Raw genomic sequence first — 25,432 nt, 5'->3', positions numbered from 1 at the left:
AATATTCAGGATATATAAACTCAAAAAACTTAACACAAGTAAAACAAATATCCCTATGATTAAGTGGATGATCTAACCAGGCACTTCTCAAAAGAAGAAATAAAAATGGCCAACAAACCTATGAAAAAATGTTCAACATCCTTAGCAATCAGGAAGATGCAAATCAAAACTATACAGAGATTTCACTTCACTCCAGATACAATGGAAATAATCAAGAATACAGAAAAAAATAATTGTTCATCAGAATATGGGGGAAAGGTATTCACACATTGTTGGGAATGCAAATTAGTACAATTATCTTGAAAAGCAGTACAGAGATTCCTTAAAAAACTAAAAATGAAATCACCATATGAGCCAAGTCTCCCACTCTTTGGTTCTGATTCAAAGGAACTAAAGTCAGCATATTATAGTAATACACGTATACCAATGTTTATAGCGGCACAATGCACAATACCCAAGTCATGGAAACACCTAAGTGTCCCTCAACAGACTAATGAATTTAAAAAAAAAAAATGTGTATACATGCCACAGTAGAGTTTTCTTCATCCATAAAGAATTATTTCCTTTTCTGCTATATGGAACTGAAGAATATTATGGTAAGTGAAATAAACCAGACTCAGAAAGTCAAAGGTTAAATATTTTCTCTTATATGTGGAAGATGGGTAAAAATTAAAAAGAATAAAAAAGGGATCACATGAAAACAAAAGGGAGATCAATAGAGTTCAGGAAGGGGGGATCAAGAAGGAGAAAGGAAACAGCATGAGAAGTACTAGAGAAAGAAATCTACCATCATTATGCAGTTTATGTCTGAATGTGCTTCAATGGATCTCACTTTTATATATAATTATAGTGCACTAATTAAAATACTACTACTACTAATAATAATAAAATGACAATAATAGAAGGGAGAGAAATAGAACAATTGATCAGAGGGATAGGGTGAGAAGGAAAGAAAATGGAGGGTATACTAGAGAATGAAATTGATCAAATTATGTAATGTGCACATATGAAAATGGTATAATAATTCTCACTATTATGCATAATTATAATGCATCAATAAAAAATTTAAAAATTAACAAGAAGAATACATGGAAAGACATCCATGTTCAATGAAAAACTTACTAGTGTTAGCATATTCATAAATATTCACGTGACTCAAAGAAATACACAAATTCAATAAAATTCCTATTAAGCTCATAGTGATTTTTACAGAATCAGAAGAAAATTATAAAATTAATATGCAACCACAAAAAAACCCATCTACCTAAAATAATTTTGAGAGAGAAGTACAAAACTGAATTAGTCATCTTTCCTAATTTCAAAATATATTACAAAACTACACTGATCAAAATTTTATATAATAAGAATAGACATAAAAACACATGAAATGGAATAGAGAGTGAACCCAGAGGTTAAAATATGGTATTAAATCAGACTACAAAGTTTCTTCATAGAACAAGAAATTCATCAACAGAGTGAAAGAAACAAAAACCTATGGAGTGAGAGAAAATAGTCACAAACTCATGTATCAGATATGGGATAATTTTCAAAATATATAAAAGAATTCTTATAACCAAGTATCAAAATAAATACACATACACAGGAAGAAAAAAAAACTAAGGGGCTGAGTTGTGGCTCAGCGGTACAGCTGCTCGCCTAGCATGTGCAAGGCCCTGGATTTGATCCTCAGCACCACATAAAAATAAATAAATAAAATATTATGTCCAACTACAACTAAAAAATAAATATTAAAAAAAAACTAAACGCAATAAATAAATAACCCAATCAAAAAATGGCCAAAGGACTTCAGTAGACTTTTTTTTGTCTTTCTTTATTTATTTCTTATATACATGACAATAGTGGAGTGCATTACATTCATGATTATCCATTCACAGCACAATTTTTTGTAACTCTGTATATAAAGTATGTTCATGCCAAATTATGCCATTATACATGAGCTCTCTTATTTTTTTGCATACAATTCTTAATACACATTTATAGCCCCATTTATCATATCTCTGTTTATATATAAGGTATGTTGACACCAAATTCACATCTTCATACATGTATTTTGTATAATGATGACCTTCTCCTTCCACCATCCTAACTATTCCCCTTCTCCCTCCTTTTCCCTCCCACCTCTATTACCCTCATGGAATTTGCAGGGAAATGGATAGTATTAGACAAGATTATGCTAAGTGAAGTTAGCCAATCCCAAAAAAACAAATGCCGAATGTTTTCTCTGATATAAGGGAGGTGACTCAAAGTGGGGTATGGAGGGAGAGCATGGGAGGAAAATTACCAGTAGACCTTTTTCCAAAGAAGAAATACAGACAGTTAATAAGTATAGGAAAGTTGCTTAATATTACTAATCATCAGGAATATGCAAACAAAAAGTTTAATGATATATCACATCCAGTTTGTTAGAATGCTTATTAACAAAAGGTAGAAGACAAGTCTTGGTCTTTATTGGGAAAAACTAATCCTTGCACACTTCTGATAGGAATATGAACTTCTATAGACAGTTAATGGAAAACTGTGTGGAGGTTTCTCGAAATTAAAAATAGAAGTACTACATGATCCAGCTATTGTACGCCTGGTTTTTTTATCCAAAATAATTTGAATTGGGTCTATGAAGATATATCAACACTCTCAAGTACACTGTAGCACTTTTTGCAATAGCCAACATATGGAAAACATCTAAAAGGCAGAGCACCAGATGAATGGATAAAGAAAATGTGGTGTATACTATTTAGCTTTAAAAAAAAAACAGAAGGAAATTCTAAAATATATGATAGTGCAGAGAAACCTTGAAGATGTTTTGCTAAATAAAATAAGCCAGTAACAAAAACAAAAGTTCCACATGATTCCACTTAAATAAGGTTTCTAAAATAGTCAAATTCACGAAAGTGAAGGCTGGAGTGGTGGTTGCCAGGGGCTAGGGGACAGGGCTGGGGGTTAATTATAAACAGACATAAAGTTTTAGTAAAGCAAGATGAACAAGTCCTAGATTGGCGCTGTACAATATTCTCCTCATAGTCAACAATAATGTATTATAAACACAAAATAAAGTTTATTAAGAGTGTCGATCTCGAGGCTGAAGTGTGGCTCAGAGGTAGAGCTCTCACCTAGCATGCATGAGGTACTGGGTTCAATCTTCAGCACCACATAAAGTAAAAATAAAGACATTGTGTCCACCTATAACTAAAAAATAATTTAAAAAAAAGTATAGATCTCATGTTGTGTATTCTTACCACAGTAAAATAACATCATCTAAAACATTAAACATTAACTAGTTTATAAAACCAAAATGAATATCATAGGTACTCTTTAAGGAATATGACTTTTTAAAAATGACAATTCATCACTGTGAAAGTAATATGTATGATGTGGACCATATGGGGTACAAAAGAAAATATAAAGAGTAATAAAAAAAATTAAACCATAATCTAATCAACTAGAGATAAAATACTATAAACATTTTCAAAAACTGTGGGAAAAATGTATTTCTTTAATAAATCTGAAAACTATCTTATTTTCCTAAATAAGACATTTTATTCAATTAAAATATATTTGGAAATATAAACAAAAGTGAGGGAACAAGCTCTTTCTTAAAACACAAATCTACTTTCCATCAATGAAGAATTGGGACTAACTTATCAACAAGAATCTTTTGGATTCTCATCTTAAACAATTGTTCCCATGAATTCGATCTTTCATTAAACCAAATTTTCATTAAGATTAGCTACTTATCTTTAGGGCAGTTGATTAAGTATGAAGCAATTCTCTAGACAGTGTTCAGTGAATATTTTTTCTTTTAACTAATTTGAATGTATTAGTTGTATAAACTATAAAAAATGAAAAAAAAGTTCAGTGCATCTCCCTTTCTGCTGACAGAACTCACCTCAGCTATCTCAGAAGTCTAGAGTGTATAGACAATTTATGACAGAAATAAGTGGCAAAATGTTGGGGCAATGCTAACAAATAGCACTAGCTTGAGCAAGCATAAAACCAAACAACCGTTCTTTATAACCCAATGAGCTATGCATTAGAAGCTCCTAACACTCTCCCAGAAATATTCACCGTTAACTAAAAAGCAGCCACATCATGTCCTAAGAGATAATAAGAAAAGGGATTTCCTACCTCATGAGTGACATAAGGAAACAAAAGTGATCAAATTTGACAATATTTTGATTGCACGAACTCCCACTGTTCCAGTTTTACAAGTAGAATTTAAGCAGTTCGAAAAATGTCCTAATATAAAGACATAAACTGGTGTGAATATACTGTGTATAAAACCAGAGATATGAAAAATTGTGCTCTATATGTATAATAAGAATTGTAATGCAACCCGCTATCATATATAAATTAAAAAGTCATATATAAATATAAAAATAAATAAATGAATGAATAAATAAATAAATAATTTCCAGGTATCCAAAACTTCTTAAAAACAGATAATATAATAATTTTTTTAACTCAGCCTTCACCATCATGATATGGCATTTACTGAAGAAAGCCAACATCTGATTAAATGCGGTAAATGTTTTTTTGTTGTGGTTGACAGGTTCTTGCCATGCTGTTCAGGATGACCTCTACCTGGCAATTCCCCAGCCTCAGTCTCTCAAGGAGCTGAGAGTACAGGCATGTGCCATTGCACCAGGCTGGCTTTGTGTGCTTTAAATTCACCTTTTCATTGAACATTATATATATTAAAGTGCTCACTATCTGTGACTTATTCTCATAAAAAGCAAATCTTATCTAAGAATAGTCACAGTCTTCTTTTCCAGGATGTAGGACACAAAGCCCACAAACTGCTGTAGGTGAATTAAAGCCGCATCTGAGGCCAAGTTTCTGATTGTCAGTCCATGTCTTCCAGCACAAGAATAAAAAACTAGAAAATTGGTAAGAACTGAAAGGACATATCAATTGAATCCTTACAGAGTGTCTAGTCTTGTGATTTCTGTAATCAATCTGAATGAGATAGGCTGCTATCCTGTACTTGACTTATTTCCTGTCACCTTAGTTGACCTTTGGTTGAAATCTCACTTTTTTAAAAATTCCTTTACTTGAGAAATAATTAACATACCATAGATTTCCTTGAAATGCAATTTCAATTGCTTTTAGGATATTTACAAGATTGCATAAGCATCAACATAATCTAACTGTGGAACAATTTCATCATCCCAAAGGACCATGTTATTCCCTCCCAGATAAAGAATAGAAGTAGGGGGAAAGGAGAAAAAAGGGGCGCAGAGCAGGAGAGACAGAGAGAAATTTCATATAAGAACTTGATCTTAAAGAATGAAAAGGATGCTTTTTTAAAAAAAAAAATACTGGAAATATAAACTCATAATTTTAAAGTGTATTTCTTACTTTTTTTCTAGATAATTTATTTTCCTTCTTAGTTATCGGTCAAAAACATCCCTTTATTAATTAATCACAAAATGGGCAAAAGATCTTTGGCAAAGGGCTTTGTAAGTCAGGGATCTCCTCCACCAGAGCACTGGGGCATCTTGATTAGTTTTATCACGCTGCCAATGATGAAGTTCAATTATAACTGAGAATGACTGGACTTAGTACATGTTACACCTCCAGATATTTTAAAATTATGCAAGTATTTTCCTTTCGTTCTTAATCTAACACTCAGTTTTAAGACTATATTTATATTTTCTTTCAGTTCTTAACAATCTTTTGCTTTTAAATTTTTATTCTAATTGGATATACATGACAATAGGATGCATTTTTTTAAAGAGAGAAAGAGAGAGAGAGAATTTTAATATTTATTTTTTAGCTTTCGGCAGACACAACATCTTTGTATGTGGTTCTGGGGATCGAACCCAAGCCGCATGCATGCCAGAAGAGCGTGCTACCGCTTGAGCCACATCCCCAGCCCAATAGGATGCATTCTGACATATCACACATATACGGAGTACAACTTCTCATTCTTCTGGTTGTACATAATGTAGAATCATGTCATGCAATCACGTATATACAAAGGGTAATAACATCCATTTCATTCTACTATCCTTCCTACCCCCGTACCCCTACCTTCCCTTCATTCCCCTTTGCCTAATCCAAAGTACCTCTATTCTTCCCTAGCTGCCCCCACTCTTAGCTGCTTTATTGTGAATTAGCATCCACATATCAGAGAAAACATTCGGCCTTTAGTCTTTTGGGATTGGTTTATTTTGTTTGGCATGATATAATCTTTTGCTTTTTACCCCTGTGATAGAAAAAGATGAATTTGACCATTAGAAAACTGGCATCAATTGCAATTTAATTCATTTATTTTCAACTACTTCTCCTTTTCTAAGGGCATACTCTAGGTTTTTCTATTTGTTGCGTGCCCAATTTCAAACACCCTTTTTACTGATTTGCTCTGCACTGACCTAGGATGTGGGCAGACATTAACATTTTCCCCAAACTCACTTTTCTTTGAAATTTGCTAGGGCAGCAGAATCAGTGTCACATTCTCCAAATTACCATGCAACTCTTCAAAAAACCACCCGCCAGGAATTACCATTAAACTTTTCAGTATCTTGAGCTACATTTCACAGACAGATATATAAGCCCTGCAGTCTTCAGAGATAAAGTTGCTTTATTGCTTAGATAAAATAGATTTCATTAGAGATCATTCTTCCTAGCCCTGAGAGACAGAAACCTTAGTAACCTTCATTCTATAGTCTTTTTTTTTTAAGCTGCAAAATGTGCTCATTACTCTTATCTGCGAAATACACTATTCCCTTATATTTATTCTTACTCTAATCAGAGGCTACAAAGAACTCCAGAGAAAATTATCAGGATCATATTAATCTATAATTAGAAATTTTAGTTATTTGTAAACTAATTCTGGGACTGTGAATCAAAGCCAATAAACTCTGTGTAAGTTCATAAATAGTATTTTAAATCATCTTAACACTTCATTCTCACATCTGAAGACTTATCCCATGGTGACTCATTTACTCTGGTTATATCATTATTCCATAAAGATATAATTCAAATGTGATACAAAGGGATTGAAAAGAGTCTCCAGATACCACTACTCACTCTGTTCGAGTTGCATTTCATAATTATAGAAGAGCCACTCAAATTAATTGCAATTAAATTATAAATTATTGTAATTATTTTGCATTTGTGTTTGGAAGAAATCAGAAGAATTTCTATCATTGTATAATTAAAATACTCCTTTTCATGATTTATAGTATTGCATTCTTTGGGGAACTGACGCATCACTGACAACCAGACTGTCCAGCTTTAGCCTTCTTTTGAGTGCTCTGGGAGGGCTTTCAAGCCCTTCACTTAATCCTTGCTAAATTAAACTATAAAAATATGCAACTAGTAAGTTATAAGAATAAATTTTAAATGGTTACCTAGAAGTAGTTAATACTGCAATTAAAATGTATTCATGTATTTTTTTTTCCTATAAAGAATACGGAAAAAAATTCAGCGAAGTAGACTGAAACTGAATACAACAACATAGTCACCAGCTACAGGTATGTAAAACTCTATCGATTCTAACTAAACACATTTTCTTTATAAAGCAACACCGAGTTAATTAAATACATTAAAATAAATTTCATTTTTAAAAAGCAAATTGAAATAAGAACACCTCTTTAAAAAATCTATGAACCCACTTACATAATATCATTTGTCCCCAAAATGATTATTTTAGCATTTAACTTTAATTAGTATATAAGATGAAAATATAGATTTTAAAAATTATATATCTTTTGTTTAAAGATAGTATCAGAGAATTAAAAATCTGATAGTAACATAAGTTCACTATCTCAAAAAATAACCCAGTATTAAAATTAATAGTAAATATACCCATCGATCTCTTATTTTAAACAATATTAACTGGGAAGCTATTGTGGCTGACATTATATGAGTGACCAAGATAGAAATAACTTATGCCTCAGTGTTTGCTTATGCACTCTCAGGAAAAAACATATTTTGGGTGAGAGGGGTGGAGAGATAATTGTACATAATAATTGAGAACAAATTTTAAAAAGATAAATGAAGTGCTATGGGAGTCTATTATAATAGTGTCTTAACCATTGTTAAAAAAAATCAGAAGATTAATGTTTAAGGTACAATGTCATGAGCAGTAAATAAAATCACTGCTTTGAACTATGTAAACTCTGGTCAGGGAGACACTGCTTCTGGGAACCCTGTGGTGCAGGAGTTCCAGGGAGAACATCTATTTGCAAGATGACTCCTGTAGATGAGGAGAATTCCATTCTTGCCTTGAATTCCATGCTTGCCTAGTTCAAAAGCCTTGAATTCAAATCTCAGTTTCCTGGAGGTAGAAGAGATGGGCACATATTGCTATTGAAATCAAGGTTTTTCCACACTGAAACCCTTTCATTCTCATACCTTATATAACAAAACACGCAGGCTCTTGTTCTTGGTTAGAGCCAGCCTCCACCACAGCTGGATCACCCACCAAGTCCTACTTCCACTCACAAATGAGTCTTTTTCCTTATTTCTTATAATTTCTTATTTTCTTAATCCAACCCACCTGCATTAGGAGAACTGTTTTGTGCTGGATGGGTTGCAATACTACAATTTGAAATATTTTAGTAAAATATTTACCATGCAGAAGGAAGCATGGCAGCAAAGATTTGATGGCAAAAAAATGTGGCATTTTAAGAAAATAGACCAATAAGGATGAGGAGTGGAAAAAAAGGACAAGATGATCATAGATGTGGTTGAAGAAGAAATGAGACATTGAAGAAACAGTTTGGCACCCTAAGCCTTGCAATGGGAAGCAACTGAAATTATCTGGGAAATATCAAATCTGCATATAAATGTGTTGAGGGTTTTTGCATCTACATTTATTAGAAATATTGGACTGTTATTTTCTTTTATTATAATATGGTTATCCTATACAGTGTGATGGTGCCTGCCTATAATACCAGCAATTCAGGAGGCTAAGGCAGGAGGATTCCAAGTTCAAAGACAGCCTCAGCAATTTTGCAAGGTCCTTAAGCAACTTAGCAAGACCCTGACCCAAAAGACAAAACCAAAAAAGGAAAACACCCTTATCTGGTTTTAGTATCAGGGTAACAGTGACTTTGTAAAATAAGTTTGGAAGTTTTTGCTTTTTTTCAGAGTATAAGGATTAGAATTAGAATTAAATTTTACTTTGTAGAATTAAAATCTACTTTTTAGAATCTGGCAACAAAGCCATCAGACCCTGTGCTTTCCTTTGATAGGAGTTGATTTACTAATTCAATCTTCTGAATCATTATTGGTCTATTCAGATTTTCATTTTCTTCAGCATTTAGTGTTAGCGAGTGGTATGTTTACCCATTTCTTCTAGGTCATCCAATGTGTTTACGCATATTTATTCACAGGAGTCTGGATCCCTCACATATCTGTGGCTTCAACTGTATTCTTTTTCATTTCTGAATTTCAATCTTTTCTAATTTTTACCTTATGCAGTCTAGCTAAATAGTAAACTTTTCAAAAAAATTAACTCTTAGTTTATTGATCTTTTTATTGGTTTTCTGCTCTATTCCATTTACTTGTACTCTTTTCTTATAAATTTCTATTCTTCTGCTAATTTTGGGCTTGACTAGTCTTATTCTATTCCCTTGAAGTATAATTTCAAGTGTTTTCTTTTTTTATCATTCTTTTGTTTTAGATGTGTGTGTTTATAAACTACCCGGCTAGTACTAGTACTGTTACTGCTTCATTGCATGTTTTGTATGTCAGCTTTCCATTTTCATTTGTCTACAAATACATATTTAAATTTCTATTTTAATATATTCTTTGACTCACTGGCTTTTTAGAAGTATATTTAATTTTCACATGTGTGAATTTCCATAATCCCTCCTATTGATTACCAATTTCACACCATTGTGATCAAAAGAGATACTTGATATAATTTCAGTCTTTTAAAATTTGTTATTATTTGTTTTGTGGCCTAACATATGATCCCTCCTGAAGAATGTTCCATGTACACTTGAAACAATGTGTATTCTGCAACTATTGGGTGAAATGTGTGCATATGTCAGATCCACTTGATCTAAATGTAGATAAAATCTGAAGTTTCCTTTTTGATTTTGTATCAGGATGAAATTTCCATTGTTCAATATGGCATAGTGAAGAAATCTAATTTTATTTTATTGCTATATAATTCTCTTTAGATTTGTTAATATTTGCTTTCTATATTTCTGTATTCCCATTGTGGGTTCATTTGTATTTACAATTGTTATATCTGTGTGATGAATTGTTCCTCTTATCATTAATGCATGGCCCTTCTTTGTCTCATTTTACAGTTTGAGACTCAAAGTCTCATATAAGTGTAGGTAGGCCTGCTCTTCTTTGGTTTCCATTTGCATAGGAAATCTTTTTCCATCCTTCTAATTTCAATCTATTTTTATCTTTAAAGGTGAAATGAATCACTTATAGGCGGCATACAGTTTTTTTATTGCATCTTTTTTTAGTGATTCATCCATCCCCTAATAACATTTGATTGGAAAATTTATCATTTTTTTCTTCAAATTAATAATTGAGAGGTAAAGACTTGGTACTGCCATCTCGTTAAAAGATTTCTGAATATTTTGTAGAGCCTTTGCTCCTTTCTTTATCTGGGTGCTCTCTCCCTTTGTGATTAGATGATTTTCTCTAGTGGTTAAGTTTTGATTTCCTACTCTTCATATATAATGTGTAACAACTATATATTTTGAGGCTTACATATATCACTGCAGTTAAAACAACTTTTAAAGATGATTACAACCTAATTTTAACTGCATACACTTAATGCTTTTATTTCCTGCTACACACTTTATGCTTTTGATGTTAAAATTTACATTCTTATATTGTATATTCGTCATCAAATTATTATGGCTAATATTTTAATGCTTTTTCTTTTATCCTTCATAAGAAGATATAAGTGATTTACAAACCACCATCACAGTATTAGAGTCTTCTGAATTTGATTGCATGCTTAATTGTACTAGTGAGTTTTATACTTTCATGTTTTTGTGTTACTAATTATGGTCCTTTATTCTCAGTTGAAAGAGCTCTCTTTGGTACATCTTATAAGACATGTCTATTAGTAATGAACTTTCTCAGTTTTTGTCCATCCAGAAAAATTTTTCTCTCTCCTTTATTTATGATGAACAGCTTTACTTGTATTCTTGATTGGCAAGGTTTTATTTTTTTATTTTATTTTGTTTTATTTTTTTGGTATGATACTTCAGTAAAACACCCTAGCCTATGAGATTTCTTCTGAGAAGTCTGTTTCTAATCTTATTGCAACTCCCTTATATAAGATATGCCACTTTTCTCTCACTAATTTCAAGGTCTTATCTTTGGCTTTGATTTTTAACAGTTTGATTGTAACATGTCTTTGTATAGTTTTGGTTAAATTCAGTCTACATGGAATCCTTTGATATTCTTATACATGGATATTTTTCTTTCTCTAGATTTGGAAAGTTTTTGCTATTTTTTTTTTAAGTTCTCTGATTCATTGACTCTTTTCACTTGTGGGGACAAGTGCATGGAGTACCGCATACACGGCATACCTTAAGGGCTTCTGAGTGTCAAACCACTCCCCAGTGCTAGGAATATGAGCAACAAACTGCTTACCCCATAGGCATAAACCTGGGTGTGAGGCTATGTGTTGCAGTCAACTGCTTGCTCCACAGCCTGCTCCTTGATTGGTTGCTGCAAGGACAGTTGGCGAGAAATTGTATTGGTGGCTGCCTATAATCTGCTTTGCTACTATCTGAATATATATATATATATATATATATATATATATATGTATATATATATATATATATAGTAACTGTGCAATAAAATCAGACCTGCTTTCTGGTGGTCTCTGGAGATCTTAAATAGAGACTCCACAACCACACTCTCCTCTACCCTGTTCCATGGACCTCTTCGTGGAACGAGAGATAGCCCATGCATTCATTCTTAAACTTATGTAACTGGAAAACTGATATTTCTTAAGTCTCATAAGATTCCTTCATTAATTTTCATTCTTCCTTATTTTCCTTTCTTACTGTATATTTTCTTATAATCTGAGTTCACAGAGTCTCTTGCCTTATCAATTCTGCTATTGACACTATTTCATCTTCCATTTCACTTATTGTGTTTTCAGCTCCAGAATCCATTTGATAGTTTATAAAAATAATAATTTCCACTTCATAACTTTCTCTATTTGGTCATTTATTGGTTTTCTGATTTTCATTGAATTATTTCATTGTATTTTCTTATAGTTCACTGAGGCTTCTTAAAACAATAGACTTGAATTGTCAAGCAGTTTATACATCTCCATTTTTTTGTGTTAGATGCTAGAACTTTTTTTGATTCTTCACTGATGTAATGTTCACAGATTGTCCTTCATGCTTGTGGCCTCTATACATTTGAAGTAAACTTCTTCCAGTCTTTGCAGATTGGTTTTGTCTGAGAAATCTTCTTTGCAGTCAGCCCAACTACAGGTTCTGGGAAGGCTATCCTCCCGTGTGGACCACAATGAGCTTGATGCTAAAGTCTTCTGTCAGGTTTGTCTGCCACTTCAGTCAATAAGTTTGGATGCACTGGAGTTGGATTTGTTACTTGGGTCTGTGGAGGTAAAGCTATGGCCACAAGAGAGGGCCTAGAGCTGCAGAGGTAAGCCTTGGCTGGAATATGGTACCATGAGAACTGGCCTGTAATGTAGTCTATGAGGACTGGCCTAGACTCTTGTGTGTGGGTATGGGCCTGAGAACTAGGTCCATTAGGGTTGGCTTGGGCCCTGGATCTGTGTGGGCAGTTTGGAACCTAATCCCTAGGAGCAGCCCTGAGGCATGGACCTGTGAGAACAAGTTCAGCACTGGGATGGGTGACACTGAGGCTTAAGTTATAGGATCAGCCCAACACTGAGCTGTCCTAGAGTCTGTGTCCACAAGTGCCAGCCTGGGGCCTGAGGCTTAGCACAGGATCAGGCCTGAAACCTAGGGCTTTATGTGCTGATTCTTGCTCTAGGATGATCTAGAACATGAAGCAGGCCTGGAACCTGAGGATTAGGGGCAGGTCTGAAATCTAGGGCCACCAGGGTCAGCCATACAGTCAGATGGGCCTTGATAGTGAGTCAGCTGAACAGGCCTACAGATTGAAATTGTGGTATCTGGTCTAGTACTGTGGCAGGTCTGGAAACTCTGAGCCCAGAAACTGGCCTCAAGTCTGGGGTCTCCAGGACCTGGTCAGTGCTGATTTTTAGAGGGGAGGCCCAGTGTTGAGGTCCAAAGCAAAAGTAAGTATTCACTCTCCTTTCTGCAAGTGGATGGTATCTCCCATCAAGCTGGCCCTTTGGGCTTGGGAGACGAGGAATGTAGTAATGTAAACCTTTCCTTCTGCCCAAGTTCATGAGCCTTATCTTCTTCTGTGCTATCCCTAGATCCTGTTATCTCTCACCTGGTCTCCTTAGATCTAGTGAAAGTACTTTTGCATGTGAATAGTTTTTTCAAAATGGCATTTCTGCAGGGGCATAAGTGCTAGAAAGTCCTATTCTACTATCTTTCAGATACCCAGTCTATCTTTGAGATTATTAATTTACTGAGGGATACTTTAAAAAGAAATAATGATCAAATTTTTAATTCACTTGACTTCTGATTTACTCTTTTCTATTCAAGCAATATCTCTCATATCCTTCTGCTGTTACAGATTAATTGCTCTCTGCTTCATTTAACTCTTTGTATCTCAGTGCTACCATCTAACTTCAGTGAGAGTAAGAAAACAAACCATACTAAAAAAAGAACTATTTTAATATTTGGTCTCCTGGTAATAAGTTCTCTGATTCTCTTCATCATTGTTAATCATCTGAGGACTTACAGTTTTCCTTTAATCCAACCTCATATACTCACTCTCCACACCACAAAATATGGTTCTGCTGGTTTAAAAAACATGATTGCTCCTCTACTGTACTCCAACTAAGCAACCAGTTACTAATCCCTGAACTCATTGCTTGTCCAGCAATCTGAAATCTTCCTTTTGAGAATGGTGCAGTCTTGGGGCCACACACACCTTTGATTAACAGTCTTCCCTGTGCAGGTATTGAGATATGGTTTCCTTTACAAGTGCAATATATTTTTGGCCTACTGTGTGTTTTCTGCTTATTTCCCAACATAGTCATGAATTGAATTATATATGATGTATTTATTTTCTGTTGTACCCAGGGTTTTGAGTTGTGAGTAAAAGATTGTTGCATGTGCTTGGTTTATAATAAGAAACAAAAAAGTCTATAATTTTCTTCTCAAAAAGTAATTTAACATCAAGTATGTGCTTAACTTATACAAGGGAATGTCAGAAGTTCTAATAGTTTCATATTTCTAAAAACTTACTATTGTTATATTTATGTTTTACTATTTCAATAATTTGTTTTCATCCTTTCTAATGAAACAATTTAAGAGATTTACTTTGAACTTTCTTTATAATGGTATATATTAAAATACCTGTATATAAAACCATAAAACTGAATATTAGGTAGGAGAAAAGCTATGTTAAGGAATCTGAAATGAATAAAATACAAGGGGGTAGGAGGTACTATAGTGTGGGAGAAGACGAAATTGTAACATGTCTAGCACATAGCTGAATGTCAGATCATCTATAAGAAGGCAACAAGGGAACAATGATGAGGTGTTTAATTGGCTTTTTTATTGAAAACCTTTCTTCAGTGTTAATATGTCTTCCTCACAAGTAGGGTAGTAGACAGAATAAGAACAACAGCTGCATTCAACTCTCATCTCTGTCATTTGACTGCAGGAAAATTTATTTACCTGTTGATGACTAAGCTTTCTCACCTATAAACTAAGTTCCCTACCTCAAAACTCCACTGTGATGATTAAATGGGTCTATTTGTATAGATAGAACAGTGACTAATACATACTACACAATATGAAACTGTAGGCTATTGTTATTATTATCACTGTGATTATTGTTATGCTAAGTATTCCATAACACATTTTTTAAACTCATTCAGGAGTTAAGAAAATTCCACTCAAGGACTGGGCATAATCAGCCCATAAACTTCTAGCAGATATGTTTTCCAGAAAAGTTCATGTTTGTTGTCCTAATTAAGCCAAAACTTTGGATACATAAAGTTGTTTAGTTATTCTTTGCATTAATAAAGTGATATAAGAGATATAAGCTGGCTTTGGAAACTCGGTATCCTCACTGAAATATGTTTGGGCTTATTTCCTCTTGTAAGTATCATTATCTATATTTTCTTATGATAACTAACAGATAAATTTATTTCTAGTATGCTTATTACTAGAATCTATTCAAAACTACTTTAAAGAAAGAGCATCTGTTTATTTTATACTCATTAGCAAGTAAAAGGATGTTTGAGTTTTGTAATTAAACAGAAAAAAATTATACTTCAATCCAGGTCAAGATTAACACATAGTTTTAATAATGAATCAAAGCAAATAATGTTGTTTAAGCTATTATCAAAAAACATTTTTTAAAAACTCCCACATAAGGATCAAATAATTTTCTTTATTACAGGTAATTGCCAGCATTTGTCCATGAATTAAAGTTATTATGAATATAATTATCCTGTAATATCTCTTGGTAACTCCAAAATAACAGAATAGCCTAAGGATGAAAGTTTTAATTGAATCATCATATCATCCAGGATGTGTTAGTGGAATAGTTGTTTAATATTCTGAAAACAGAAGAACATGCAAATATGTTCTGTTCTCACAGCACACCCATGGATTTGTAAAGTACATTTAATATTACAGTTCTAACTTTGCATTCCAGAAATCTAAATACCACTTTAGCTTACATAAATTAGTAAAATCTGAACAGGAATGTTACGGCTAATCGCCTTACATAAGGCAACCTGGAATTACCTGTGACGACTTATATAAAATGATCTATTTCTGTGTGTTATTATATTGCTCCCATTCACTAATAATGGTTTGCAAAATCAAATGAGAAAAACTTCAATCTAAATTTATTTTCTACATTATTTCCAAAAGTAATGTTTCCCCAATTTATCAAATAGCTACTTAACCTTAGGACATGCAATCTATCTATATTCCCTTACATATTTCAAGATATTTTATAAATACTGAACCAGGTTTTATGGTCCTTTATCCTCTTGTAACTTTTTTATTCTAAGTCAAAAGATGCACATTCTTTGGAAATCAATTGCTTATTTTGTAAAATATCTTTGTAAATATCTTATTTCAGGTACATTTTATGTGCTGAAATTTATCCCAAAAAAGTATTTTTCTGTTTATAAAAGCAGTATATGCTCATTGAACACACTGTGTTATAAAACCAAAGATAAAAGAAGAAAAATAAAATCATCCAGAAATAGCCAGGCTAATATTTAAGTGCATTTCTTATAATATCTGTTATTAACTGTAGCCAAATATATAGTGTTGAGATGTTACTATAGATACAGCTTGTCTCAGTTTTATTCTTCTCACTTGTCATATCTAATGATACTTCCTATGACACTGAAAATTATTTCCAAAGGTATTCATTTAATTCTGCTATATTCCATTATTAGATATAGTAATAATATGAAAGTTTTCCCCCAAAATTTCCAATTTCAGGTACCATTTATACCCGATGGCTTCCTGATTCAACTTTACCAGTATTATGTAGACAATTAGACAACAAGCTTTTGAACATATTGATTTGGAGTTCCTTAGCAACCCAAACTAAGAAATGTCCAAAACTGCTGGGTGCAGTGGTGCACACCTGTAATGCCAGCAGCTCAGATGTGAGACCGGAGGATTTTGAGTTCAAAGCCAGCCTCAGCAACATAGCGACTCAGTCAGACCCTGTCTCTAAATAAAATATAAAAAAGGGCTGGGGATGTGGCTCTGTGGTTAACTGCCTCTGGGTTCAATCTCCAGTACAAAAAAAAAAAAAAAAAGAAAAGAAATATGGAAAACTGTATTCTTTTTTATTTATTTATCCATCTTTCTCTCTCACATACACCTACAGTCTCACAGCCTACACTGTCATCTACATATACTCACAAGATTGTAACCTGAGCCATCATGTGATTCCTTCCTTATATCCTTTTCCTTTAATTCACATACCAATTCCACTTTTGTCAAATATCAGAATTTTATTTATCCTCTCCTTTCCCACTGTCATCTCCTTTTGAAGCCACTATCATTTCAAACCCATATAATTGCTGTGTCTTTGTTATCTTTTTCCTCCCATGTTACTCAGATTATTCCTCATCTCCACATTGCACCCAATGTGATTTTTATAAAACACAAATCTTCTTAAGTCATTTGCCTGCTTAATTCCCTCCTATGTTGTCACCACCACCCCCACACAGGCCATTAGAGTTAGGATAATGTCAAATTCCTTAAAATGTTTTCTTATTGTCATCTGCCCCATTACTTTCTTTGTCATTATCCCTTCTCTCCTCCTCCTCCCCCTCCTCCTCCTCCTTCTCCTCCTCCTCCTCCTCCTCCTCCTCCTCCTTCTTCTTTTCTCTCTCTCTCTCTCTCTCTCTCTCTCTCTCTCTCCCCTCCTTCCCTCCCTCCCTTTCTCCTCCTCACCCCCTCCTCTCCCCCCGACCTTGCTAGGAACACCAACAGTACTTTGTATTCTCCCATATTTGGTTAAATACTGTTCCCCACAAGATTGAGACCTACTCAGAATCTCAGGTGATCCCATTAGGAAATAGGTTCTTTGCAGATATAATTAGCTCAAGGAATTCTGACAAAAAATCATTCTGAACTTCCTATGGGCTCCCATCCAATGACTGGTATATTTATAAGAGGAACAGAGAACACAGAGACACACAGGAAAGGAGGCCGTCCAGAAACAAGCTCTGTTGTCTAGAGCTGGGGCACACCAGAAGTCTCCAGAAAAGGAAGGAAACAAGGAAGGATCCTCCCTGACAGTTCCTGGAGGGGTAGTGACCTGGCTGACACCTTGATGGATTCCCCAACTGTTAGAGAAGGAATGTTTGTTTTTTTAATTCCACCTCCCCCAGTTGGTGGTTCTTTCTGATAGTAGCCCTGGGAAACAAATATACCACCCATGTTATAATTAATGTCATATACAATGGCTTTATTTTCAGTTCTCAATAGAATACAGGATCCATAAATAGCAAAGAGTAATTCTGTTGTTTACATTTTTATGCTCACTGCCTGGTGTGAAAACTGGAACATCACACACACACACACACACACACACACACACACACACACTCTCAAAAGATATATTTACCAAAGAAAGAAAAAGTAAATTTCTCATGGTAATAGAAACTTACTGAGATCTGAGCAACATTATCATTATCTACATTCCTTTTACTGGCAAAAGCTTTATTTTTGGAGTTATTATTGCCATTGTGATTTGATGGCTCTTGAACGCCTCTTCTGAGAAGGGAGCTTTGCAATATCTAGTGTTTTTATTTATGCCACACCCACTCCTGATCTTAGTCTCAGAGCTCTGAACTTCCTTCTGGGACTTACCCTCTCTGAGTGCAGACAATTTGGAAGAACTGTGCATGAAGTACCAAGGTTCCTGGGAGAGGACAATGACTGAGGCTCGGCCAAAAGCACTCTTTTTCATGAATGGGGTGCAGAGAAAGGGGGCAACATTAAATGCATTACTGGTCCAGAGTTAGCTCCAGAAGTACCCATGAATCTCTCTATATATATGAATAGATTTATTTATGAGTAGATCTTGAAACAGTCTGGCTCCTATCATTTCTGAGAATAATTTTATCTGATTACCTTCTGATTCTCTAAGCAAAACCATATTCTTTCTGGAACTTGCTCTTTTTGTTTAAATACCCAGAACTAATGTCCCCTACTTGCAATCTAAGTACAGTAATTATACTGTTCAAATGTAGAAGTGATCAAAAAATATCATGGATTGCTTACTTAAGTAAGTGTTGTTTTATAGATGGTTACCTGATCAAAAAGTTCCTAGTTTAGACTGTCAGGCCACGTAAATGATGAACGATGCAATATGAAGTTCATGATTTGTCTTTATTTCCTGAGAAGCTACTTTCATTTCTTCATGTATTGCACATAATAATGCAAACCCTACTCTTCTCCTTCATCTAACTCTTTATAAATGCAAATTTAAGTATAAAAGTTATTTGTTAATTTTTAAAAAATTTACTGAACTAAATATTCTCAGTTAAAATCATGAGCTAAAAATAAACTATTTTATAAATACAGTTACCACTAATAAGTCAAGGTTCTGGTATAATGAATGGTACTGCCTTTGCACAAATAATTCTTTTACAGTAAACTAATTAGCACTTTGCAATATAGAGACCAATATGTGATGAGCTACCACTTGATAGACCTCATTATTTCATTAAGATGACAATTAACATATGAAGGAACCATTCTTGGCAATTACATATTATTTAAGTATCCAAAACATTTTTTTCTTCGAAACTCTTTACTAAATGAAAACCAATGTTAACACTGTATAGGCAAAGACTAATTTGCACATCAAGATAAAAAGAGGAATAGACTTTACACACATAGAAATAATAAATGTTAACTTCAAAGGGTAAATAAAAAGAAAACGATTTTCTTTAATTTCTTCAGTGGCTTAACAGTTCTTTGCCTTTTTATCTAAACATATAAAATATCATCTGAGTATGGTATGAATCAGTCTTCCACTGCGGGATTTGCCCAGAGAGTCTCTTCAAGTATCATACTGTTAGCCTTACCTATTGCATCAAAATAAACAAGAGATTTACATATCCAGATCCTTTTGCCACTTTCCTTACATTCCACCCCATTTTTGTCTTTGATTTATTTTACCTCTCACTATTTTGAAAGACTATCCTCTTCTTTACACTCTCCACCTAATCTACTACAATGTCCATAAGAACATAACTTTTAAGACTGCAAAATCTTAAAACCAGCATGATAAATACATTTGAATTTAAACTTTTAAATTTGTTCTTTTTAGTTATATATGACAGTAGAGTATATTTTTGACATATTTATGCAAACATGAAGTATGTGTTACTGTAATTGGGATCCCAGTCTTATACATGATGTGGAGATTCACTGTGTTGTATCCATATATATACAAGGAAAGTCTTATTAGATTCATTCCACTGTCTCTCCTATTCCTATCTCCCCTCCCTTCCCTTTATTCCCCTTTCCATTTCTTAAGTCTGAAGTTGATTTCTAGCATGAGATTTCATTGGGTAGTACCTTCAGTGATGTTAAATGAAAGTGAGGACAATCAACTTTGTTCTCTTGTTTCTGATCTTATTTATAATGCTACTAGCATTTCCTCCATTGAGTAAAATGCTGTCTTTATGATATCGATATATACATTTAGTACTATTAAAAAAGATATCCAGCCAGGCATGGTGGTACAGGCCTGTAATCCTAGCTGCTTGGAAGGTTAAGACAGGAGGATTTTGAGTACAAAGCCAGTCGCTGAGGCACTAAGCCACTCAGTGAGACCCTGTCTCTAAATAAAATACAAAATAGGGCTGGGGATGTAGCTCAGTGGTAGAATGCCCCTGAGTTCAATTTCTGGTACCAAAAAAAAAAAAAGATATCCATTAATTCCTATTTTCTTGAATTTCTAAAAATCAGGGACATTATATTGTTTTTCAGATTTGTCAGCCTTTATGCAGTAATTCATCCCACTGTCTTTCCTAGTCCTATCTCACCTTCCTTCCCTTTATTCCCCTTTGTCTAATATTCCCCCCACCTGTTGTATGTTAGAATCCACATATCAGAGAAAACATCTGAAATTTGTATTTTGAAGACTGTCTTATTTCACTTAGCATGATTTGTCTCCAATTTTATCCATTTACCACTAAATATCATAAAGTCATTTTTTTCATGTCTGAGTAATACCTCACTATGTATATATATCACATTTTCTTTACCCATTCATCTGTTGTCAGGTACCTAGTTTGGTTCCATGGCTTAGCTACTAGGAATAGAAATGCTCTAAACATTTATGTGACTGTGCCCTTGTAGTATACTGATTTTAACTTCCTTGGATATATATCCAGGAGTGATATAAGCAGATCAAATGGTGGTTCCATTCAAAGTATTTTGAAGAATCTTCATACTGCTTTCCAGAGTGGTTACACTAATTTGCAGTCCCATTAGCAATGTCTACATGTACCTTCTCTCCCCACATCCTAACCAACATTTATTATTACTTGTATTCTTGATTGCTGCCATTCTGACTGGAGTGAAATGAAACCTCAGTTTCATTTCACTCCAGTCAGAGTGCATTTCTTCAATTGCTAGAGATGTCGAACATTTTTTTCATGTATTTTTTGATTATTTATATTTCTTCTGTGAGTGCCTGTTTAGTTCTTTTGCCCATTTATTAATTGAGTTATATGTTTTACTGGTATAATTTTTTTTTAGTTCTTTATATATACCGGGTTAATGCTCTGAGTTGCAGAAGGCAAAGATTTCCCCCCATTCTGTAGGTTCCCTCTTCATGTTCTTGGTTGTTTCCTTTTCTGTGAAAAAGCTTTTCAGTTTGATACAATCCAATTTGTTGATTCTTGATTTTACTTCTTGCACTTTAAGAGTCTTGTTGAGGAAGTCGGTTCCTAAGCCAACATGATGGAGTGTTAGGACAACATTTCCTTCTAGGAGGTGTAGGGTTTCTGGTCTAATTCCTAGATTTTTGATCCACTTTGAGTTGAGTTTTGTGCAGAGTGAGACACAGCAGTTAAATTTCATTCTGCTACATATGGATTTCCAGTTTTCCAGGCACCATTTGTTGAGGAGGCTATCTTTTTTACAATGTATGTTTATGGTACCTTTGTCTAACATTAGCTAACTGTATTTATGTAGGTTTGTCTCAAGTGTCTTCTATTCTGGTCCATTGGTCTTCATGTCTGTTTTGGTGCCAATATCATGCTGTTTTTAATACTATAGCTCTGTAGTACGACTTAATGTCTGGTATTGTGATGCGTAACAGTATCATTTTTCTCACTAAGGATTGCTTTGGCTCTTCTGGGTCTCTTATTTTTACAAATGAATTTCATGACTGCTTTTACTATTTCTGTGAAAAACATCATTGGAATTCTAATAGGAGTGGCATTAAAACTGTATAGAGCTTTTGGTAGTATGGCCATTTTGACAATATTAATTCTGCCTATCCAAGAACATGGGAGCTCTTTCCATCTTCTAAGATCTTCAATTTCTTTCTCTAATGTTCTGTAGTTTTCATCGTAAAGGTTTTTCACCTCTTTTGTTAGATTGATTCCCAAGTGTTTTTATTTATTTGTTTATTTGTTTGTTTGTTTATTTATTTATTTTTGAAGCTATTGTGAATGGGGTAGTTTTCCTAATTTATCTTTCAGCTGATTCATCATTGATGTATAGGAATGCAATTGATTTATGGGTATTAATTTTATATCCTGCTAATTTGCTGACTTTGTTTGAGTTCTAGAAGCTTTCTAGTGGAGTTTTTTGCGTCTTCTAAATAAAGAATCGTGTTATCAGCAAATAGGGACAGTTTGAGCTCTTCTTTTCCTATTCATATTCATTTACTTTCTTCTTTTGCCTAATTGCTATGTCACAGTTTTAAAGACTAGATTTAATAAAAGTGGTGAAAGCATTCCTGTCTTGTTCCAGTTTTTAGAGAGAATTCTTTTTCCAATTAGAATGGATTTAATAAATATAGCTTTTACAATGTTGAGGTATGTTCCTGCTATCCCTGGTTTTTCTTGTATTTAGAACATGAATGGATGCTATATTTTGTCAAATACTTTTTCTGTTTCTATTAAGATAATCATGTGATTCTTATCTTTAAGTCTATTGATATGAAAAATTACATTTATTGATTTCCATTTGTTGAACCAATCCTGCATCCCTGGGACAAACCTCAATTTATAATGGTGCACTATCTTTTTAATGTGTTTTTGTATGTGATTTCTGTCAGTATTCTATTAAAAATTTTTGCATCTATGTTCCTTATGGATATTGGTCTGAAGTTTTGTTCCCTTGATGTGTCTTCATCTGATTAAACTATATTTATAATCTAAGATCAAAATTTTCTTTTTGTAAACTTTTTTTTTTTACTTTCTACTTCTACACATTTACATTGAACTTATATTTCCTTTAACCCTATCCTTAAATTTCACAGTCCTTGTCCATAATCAGCCATAAATCCTTTTCTCTTTTCTTTATTTCCAGTTTAGCCTCGTATAAACATTTAGCAATTTTGTTGAGTTTTAAGAGTTTTCTGTTTCCTACTCTTTCATCTTTTCCATTAGTTTTAAATGGATAAAAATCTATTTTTTGCTAACCATTAGTATTAATCATCCTGCTAGGTATTTTGAATCTTAAAAAACACCTACTCGGTAGAAAAAGAGATTGTATAACCAAAAAATGGAGAACACAAGATGTTTTGCAATTTTATACAATTCTATAGATGTATGTGAAGTAATGATTAAATATAAAATTGAAATCAGGAAGTCAAAAGTCAGATCACCAGGGACTATTTCCTGCTAAGTAACTGTCATCTGGCTTATAAAGAAGGGAGACACCCAAAGAAAAATGTTAAGTAAAAGGAATGACCTTATCCCATGTGGGTTTCATATCCACTCGGCAGGAAAGATTTGAAGAGGAAAGGGTTAGAAAGACTTGAACATTTAAAGATTATTAAACTACTTTTGGAAGCTATCATAAAAGCCTGAAAACAGTAGGTAAGACATTAAAAATAAGGAGTTGTAAATGATAAAAATGCAGAGAATAGAATGAAAAAGAATAGCTAATCAATGTAAGGATAGACGTTTTAAATGAGAAGAAATTTTACTTGACTCTAAGTTTTCCAATTTGATTATTCAGGTGAATAGTAATTCTGATCATAGAGGCAGTAAATACAAATGAAAGATCATGATTTTGAGAATGTGAGATAATGATTCTAACCTCTGATCTACTGAGTTTGTTCCACGTGTAGACACAGCATACAAATGGAGATAGCCGGAAGCGAAGTCAAACGGAGCAGGTTGCTTCTAAGATGATTTCCGGCAATCTCTGCCTGCTGATTTTCTTGCCCCTTTGTGATCCTGTGCTCTTGAAATGTAATCTAGACTCAGTAACTTACTTCTAAATAATAGGAGACTACAGAAACAGCGGTATATTAGTTTCCCGGGGCTGCCAAAACAAATTACCACCCATACACTGGCTGCCTTAAAAGAATAGAAATATATTCTGTCGTCATTCTGGAAGCCAGAAGTCTGAATCAAGGTATTGAAAAAGCTACACTTCCTCAGTAAACTAAAGGTGAGGTTATGTCTCCTTTGTCTTCCAGCTTCTGGTGGCTTCTCCACAGCATGTGGCTACATCAACAGGTAATAGGAGACACCTGGAGTCCCTGAGTGTCTTCACATGGCCTTCTTTTTTTTATATCTTTCATTATTTTATTGGTACATTATAATTAGAAATAATAGGATTCACTATGCCATATTTGTATATGCACAAATTATAATTGATCAATCTCATTCCCCAGTACTATCCTTTTCTGTTCACCTGATCTACTTGTTCTACTCTGCTAAACTCCTTTCTGTTGTTGTTATTGATATTTTAATTAGTAAATTATAATTAAATATATAAGCAGGAGTGGTATATTTGTACATGGACATAACATAATATGGAAGATTTCCTTCACCAGTACTTCCCCCTCTCTTTATCTTTTTTTTTTTTTACCTTTTCAATAAAATATTTTAATGTCTAGATAGCAGATCCTTAGGGTAAATGATTGGCATATGGTAAGAACTTAGATGCTATCATAGTTATTTATATTTTTCACGTGAAGAAATTTTTAATACAAGTTTGATAAAGGTCACATAGGGTTATAACTAAAATTTCCCTTTATCTTTTGGGGAGTTGAGTACAAGTAGATTATCCTGAAAAATACAGAAAAAAACAAAAGTTCTACAGCCATTTTGTTGGAATGATTTGGTATATAGATTATTTACTTATTTTTTATATTAGTTACATTTTGACTTTTCTAATAGTATTTCATTATTTTACTTGCATTCTTACTCCTTTCCAAGAATGCTGGTAGGAAAGAATAAGATCTGAAGTAGTCTATATTAATACTTTAAAAAAATAACAGTTCCATTGGGAAAAAGATATGATATTATTATTAATTTTCATTTAAAATACTCTTTGGCTTTGGTTTAGTCATCTAAAAATAATATTCTGTAGATGGAATCATTACTAGGCTATTCAACTTAAAAAAGGAAATCAAATATCATTCTTTTATTTTTTGTGTGGTGCTGGGATAGAGCCTAGGACCTTGTATATAATAGGCAAGAGCTCTACCCCTGAGTTACACCCCAGCTCAAATAAAAATATCTTTTTTTTTCTTTTTTTTTTTATTGGTTGTTCACAACATTACAAAGCTCTTGACATATCATATTTCATACATTAGATTGAATTGGGTAAGGACTTGTGTCACTGGA

The 25,432-nt window shown here is 33.5% G+C and overlaps 1 protein-coding gene across 15 annotated transcripts in view; it reads right to left on the bottom strand.

Annotated features, from left to right (window-relative positions):
* Gulp1 (GULP PTB domain containing engulfment adaptor 1) overlaps positions 1 to 25,432 on the bottom strand; it is a 270,215-nt gene that overhangs the window by 150,634 nt on the left and 94,149 nt on the right. For 3 of the 15 annotated variants that reach the window (XM_078017716.1, XM_040294571.2, XM_078017714.1), the window contains one exon: positions 23,892 to 24,038. The exons of 11 other annotated variants lie outside the window; for them this stretch is intronic. The gene's annotated coding sequence lies outside the window, so the exon portion shown is untranslated. Of the gene's footprint in view, positions 1 to 8,249; positions 8,275 to 23,891; positions 24,039 to 25,432 lie in introns of those variants that run through there. One more of the 15 variants, XM_078017713.1, reaches the window with a different exon arrangement.

Source organism: Ictidomys tridecemlineatus, chromosome 7 (assembly GCF_052094955.1).
Source record: "Ictidomys tridecemlineatus isolate mIctTri1 chromosome 7, mIctTri1.hap1, whole genome shotgun sequence".
Lineage (NCBI taxonomy): Eukaryota > Metazoa > Chordata > Mammalia > Rodentia > Sciuridae > Ictidomys > Ictidomys tridecemlineatus.
Note: the sequence above shows the minus strand (reverse complement) of the source record. Positions and strands in the feature narration are given on the sequence as shown.